This window comes from Propithecus coquereli, unplaced genomic scaffold (assembly GCF_000956105.1).
Source record: "Propithecus coquereli isolate 6110/MARCELLA unplaced genomic scaffold, Pcoq_1.0 Scaffold166, whole genome shotgun sequence".
Classification (NCBI taxonomy): Eukaryota; Metazoa; Chordata; class Mammalia; order Primates; family Indriidae; genus Propithecus; species Propithecus coquereli.
In genome coordinates, this window is record NW_012141191.1 from 1238452 (window position 1) to 1244451 (window position 6000).

Genomic DNA, 6000 nt, shown 5'->3' on the forward strand with positions numbered 1-6000 from the left:
TTTATGTACATTACTCAATTTGGTCTTTACAAAGGCAATGAATGGTTCTTAACTGGGTGTAGCTCAGAATCATCTAGAAAACTTTCTAACCCCTTGGCAGATACATTTTGAGAAAGTCCTCCCCATTGATCTTAATTTATACATTTGTTAAAATTCAAACTGTACATTTAAGATACGTGCATTTTATTGTATGTAAATTATACCTCACTGAAAATGTAATAATAAAAAAGAAAACCTAGCTCCTATGTTAAGACTATTGTTTCAACAATTTAAATCCTATCAGTGAGTTGAAATTAAACTGGGAAATCAGATAGTCCTGAATTGTCACTCTGTAGGGGAGAGTAGAGACTGAAATTTGAGAAAGGAGTGCCAGGGAGAAGCTAGAAGTAAGAAGGCATTTCATTATTCAGTTTAATCCTTTTGTACTCTCATATAAAGAAAATGTTTTAGAAAAGTTCCCCCTACTAATCTGATTTCTTCAAAATAAAATATATATATATGTGCATGTGAGTATGAGGGGTGGGAAAAAGGCTTATTGAGGGGAAGAACATTTTTATTACAATTTTCTTCACAAAATGTGTTGGGAAAGGAGGATACAAGAAATTTCAATGTGTCATGTATTCTATGTAACAGTTTTATATTTCATAACATGCTCATTTGATTCAGTACTCTATTTTCATAGAGTACTCAGAGTTCTCTAATTGGGCTATGGAAGCTTGGTCTTTGCTATTGTTGGAATAATGAGCAGAGGACATTTTAAATTTTCTTTGCTTCTTTTGTTTCCTTTTTTATTAATAATTTCTCAAGGGGAGAAAGAAACATCACGAAGATGCAGACTCTTTAGAAGGCTATGTGATAGTTAAAAGCACAATGTTTAGACAAAATCATCTTGAAAGAAAACAAAACTTTTGAACAGTGCTTGATATTCTTGAAAATTCTAAACAAGATAAAATATTTGACAAAACATTTATTCAAAGAGAAAATATTAATATTTCAGGAGTAGTCTCAAAATCCATAAATTAAGCTGCAAATATATTATGCTTGAGTTTAACTCTGTAGTGGAAAATATATTCTGTTACTTATGAATTGTGTCTGGGTGTATTCCTTTCTTCCTGAAATAAATATAAAGACCCTGAGCAAGTAAGTTCTGCATCTTATTATATTTCTTCCTTACTCTGGTCCACTAACTATTGCCAGAAAGATGGGAATCTGTATGTACACACCAAACTCCTCTTCCCCTCATCCTTGGTACCTGGTCATCACACATAGGTCTGGCTAAGAAACACAGAAACAAAGCTCCCCTTTTATCATTTGTTTTAACAGTCCTCTGTTGCACAGAATATCTTACTAAAGGCATTACTTATATTTTCTTAACTCTAACAATAATAGGAAAAAAACTAATGACTTTGAACTATATGATTACAATATGAATGTAATATAAACTTTCTGATCAGAATTCTTAGTTGAACATTTATGTCATTACTGGCAATTTTATTATATATAACACATTCTGCTTGTTAACTAGGCAGCGTTCTTTGGTTTCTTGTTTGTTTCTGTATCCAATTTCTGACCAGTTCATCTTGATTTACAGAGCTGTGCATAGTTTGGAAACTGGTTTCTTTAGGGTGGATCGACAGGAGAACAAAACAGGTCTTTGTGAGAACTTGCCCTGTGAGTGATGGGTGAAGTAGTGTAAATGGAGATGCTGTACAGAGTTCACATGACTAACAGGCACTGCTCTAAAATTAAACTTGATTTTTATGTGTTAAGAAATGAATGAGGGTAAGAATGAGAATGAAGAGTACTTTTCACATAAAAATAGGTGCAGAAAGAAAGAAGAACGTATACCTTGTTTTACTATATTTTGGCAAATAGAAGTGAATTCCTGAGATGTGAGCAAAGAAAGATAAATCCTAGTTCTAGGAATCCTTCTGCCTGGGGCAAAGGAGATGACAAGCTTACCTTACTCACACCTATATTTACAATTAACTCCGTTTGGCAATTAATTTTAGTATATCCCTTATGGTAGAAACTCATAGGTTATTAAGGTTAGGATTTAAGTATGCCCAAACATAAAATCAAAAGTTAGTTTTATAAGGAGAAAACCCTTTAAAGATCATTTAGTGCTATAAGTTACTTTCCAGATTTTTAAAGAAAAAAAAAATCATCCATGGAAGAGTTCACTGAATTTAGGAATCACCTAAAGAAGAAAACGTTCAATACTTTTTCACGTTAGAATAAACTTAAGATACATCGAAAGATACTCCTACCTAATATATACATAAAGTCTTAAAAATATCTTAGCCATCATTCATTCATACAACATATATTTGAGAGTAATTGTTGCTGGCCCTACTTTAAGCATTTTGTTGTCAAATAATACATCTTTGGTAATGTCGTACAGCAATCCCAGACAGAAACTGGGTGAAGAGGGACTTCAAAGAAGGTAGGAAGAGCAAATTGTAAATAGGACATCTGTATCAACATGCTGATGCTGAAAAATATTTTATAAAATATAAAGTATCATTTAACAGAAGTAAGATATTACTGTGAGGGGAAAGGAATTTGAATACCATTCACAACTAATATAATTTTCCCTTAGGATTTTTTGTGCATAATAATTCTTTCAGAAATTTCAAGGGCAAAACAATGGCATATTTTACGTCCCTTAATAAAAAAAAAAATAGAATTAAAAAAATGAAATTCTCAAAGAAAAATGTTAATTCCAACTGCTGGGTACAGTGGCTCAGTGGCTCACGCCTGTAATCCTAGCACTCTGAGAGGCTGAGGTGGGTGGATTGCTTGAGCTCAGGAGTTTGAGACCAGCCTGAGTAAGAGCGAGACTCCATCTCTACTAAAAATAGAAAAATTAGCCAGGTGAGGTGGCCTATGTCTGTAGTCCCAGCTACTTGGGAGTCTGAGGCAGGAGTATTGCTTGAGCCTAGAAGCTTGAGGCTGCAGTGAGCTATGATGATGCCACTGCACTCCACCCAGGGTGACAGAGCAAGACTGTCTCAACAAGAACAAAAAAAGGAAACTGAAAATCCATTTCCATAAACTGGCCTTGTTTTTTCCTCTGTATTACTCCTTCCCCTAAAACAAGGTATTTTACTCTAATTACAACAATTACTCTGGAAAATAGAAAATTTTATATCTTATTTAATTATATTTAAAAGTATATACTTTTGAATTTTCTAGAAATAGTCCCTGATTTTAAATTTAGGTAGAGGATAAAAAAATCCCTGGATTTGGGGGCAAGAACTTCCATGACTAATAATGATGTGAAAATCTTTTAGGCTGTCACTTTCATTTCATAAACTACATTATTTTAAATCCTTTTAATTTGGCTAGAACATTGTTGGACGTGAAGTATCTCACAAAAAACAACCAAAAAAATAGATGAGGGAATCAGAATGAGAGAAAAATAAGGATAGGCAGTGAAAATTACAAAGCAGACAGAGTGCAGCCAGGAAGTGTGCCCATTACACATGGGCTACAACAAATGAGATCTCAGCTTTCTAGCAGTCAGTAAAACATAACTCAAAGTCTGTAACATACCAAAAATCCAGTTTCTCAGAAGCAGCACAATTATTCTGTTATTGAAACCCAAAATTAAAAAAAATAATAAAAAAAGAAATCCAAAGTTTCATCTTTCCCACATGTGATACAGTAAGCAATGTTCTCAAAAACATGCTTCTGTAACAAAGCATTTCACAGAACTGTCTTCTACCCTGGTTCTCAATGTAGGCCAGTGTTCAAATGCTCAAACAGAGGGCAGTGAAAAAGATATTCTTAGGAGTACTACCCCTGATAGTCATAGGATCTACAGGAATGCACTGCATATCATAAGGTCATCTTCAATAAATACTATTTCTCTCAACTAAGCTCTAAAAACATATCCTTCTCTTATGATAAATGTCAAACTTGCAGATAAAAGTTAAAATAATATCAATACACAACAATATACACACTCCCAAGAGACAATCCTTAACATTTTACCTTTTTGCTTTTCATATATATGAGTACAGTTAAAAAAAGTTACTGACATTCACCTCTTAATACTCATCATATACTAGAAATAAAGACTTTCTCCACAATACTGTTAAATAAAAGAAATAAACTTTCTAACCTCAATACTATTACCACACCTAAGAAAAATGAAAAATATCTCCTTAATGTCATCCAATGTACTCAGTCTATATTGAAATTTTCTCAACTTCTCCCAAAATGGCTTTTCAGAGCTGTTTTTTCCCCTCCCTAAATTAGGATCAAATCAGTATTGTTCAGCTGTTCTCTCTCTTTTGATCTAGAACAGTTCCTAGATCAAAATGAATGAATAATGTTTCTTCATTGACCAATTAAAGAACATTTTGAGTTGTTTCTAGTTCGGGGTTGCTAATAAATATTTGCATATAAGTTTTTGTGTGGAGATATTTTTATCTATCTTGGGTTAATTCCTAGGAACGGTATTGTTGGCCTATATAATCTAATGCTTAATTTTATAAGAAACCAACAGTTTTTCAAAGTTGCTGTATCATTTTGCATTCCATCAGCCATGTAGGAAGATCCAGTTTTCCTACATCCTTTCCAGCACTTAAAGTTTTATTTTTTGTTTTCACCATTTAAATACGTATGTAGTGTTATCTCATTATGATTTTAATTTGCATTTCTCTAATAATTAATAATGTTAAAAATCTTTTCACATCCCTACTTGCCATCGTGCATTTTCTTTGGTCAAGCTCCTATTCAAGTCTTTTGCCCATATTTTTATTGGATGGTTCATTTTTTTACTATTGAGACGTGAGAGTTCTATATATATTACGGATATTAGCCCTTTATCAGATATGTTCTTTGCAAATATATTCTCCCAATCTGTGCTTTTATTTCCATTATCTTAACAGTATTTTTGTAAGAGCAAATCTTTTTAATTTCAAAGAGGGAACAATTTGTGAATTTTTTTCTTTTACAAACCACAGTTTTTGTCTCAAATCTAACAAATCTTTGGCATCATCATAGCTCATTGTAACCTCAAACTCCTGGTCTCAAGTGATACTCCTGCCTCAGCCTCCTGAGTAGCTGGGACTACAGGCACACACCACGACACCCAGCTACTTTTTCTATTTTTAGTAGAGAGAGACTCTCGCTCTTACTCAGGTTGGTCTTGAACTCCTGAGCCCAAGTGATCCTCCTGCCTCGGCCTCCCAGAGTGCTAGGATTACAGGTGTGAGCCACTGTGCCCGGCTTTCATCTACGATTTCTTCTGCAAGTTTAGTAATTTTAGGTTTTATATTTAGTCTATAGTCCATTTTGAGTTAACTTTTGTACATGGTGCAGAATATGGGTGGAAATTTTTTTAAAATTATTTATAGACGTACCATTGTTCTAGCACCACTGAAATACCTTTGTACCTTTCTCAAAAATTAAGTGTATGTGGTTCTATTTTTGTATTCAATATTCTGTCACATTAATCTGCATCTTCTCTTTCACCAGTACCACCCTGTCTTAATTTCTGTAGCTTTGTGGTAAGTCTTGAAATCAGTACTGTGAGTCCTCCAACTTTTTTTTTTTTTCCACGAAAATTGTTTGACTATTCTAATTTGTTTTTCCATATAAATTTTAGAATCTGTTGATTTCAACAAAAAATTTGCTATGATTTTGATTAGGATTATACTGAAACTATAAGTCAATTTTGGGGAGAATTGACATCTTAACAATATTGAATCTTTCAATCCATGAACATTCCATTCCTGGGATAAACTCCACTTATTTGTGATGTATTATCCTTTTTATTTATTGAGGAGTTTAATATGCTAATATTTTCTTGAGGATTTTTGTGTATATGTTCATGAGTGATATTGGTCCATAATACTTTGGGGTTTTTTTCTGATAATGTCTTTGTCTGGTTTTAGTTTTGTCTGTTTTGGTTCTCAGTTACTAGAGAATTCATATGCAAGGGTTAAAAGGACTTAAAATAGGTAAAGATCTTATATACTTCACCGT

At 33.2% G+C, this 6000-nt stretch overlaps 1 protein-coding gene across 1 annotated transcript in view; it reads right to left on the reverse strand.

Annotated features, from left to right (window-relative positions):
- LOC105808049 (chromosome unknown open reading frame, human C9orf85) overlaps nucleotides 1-6000 on the reverse strand; it is a 53777-nt gene that overhangs the window by 22742 nt on the left and 25035 nt on the right. The gene's annotated exons all lie outside the window — the stretch shown is intronic.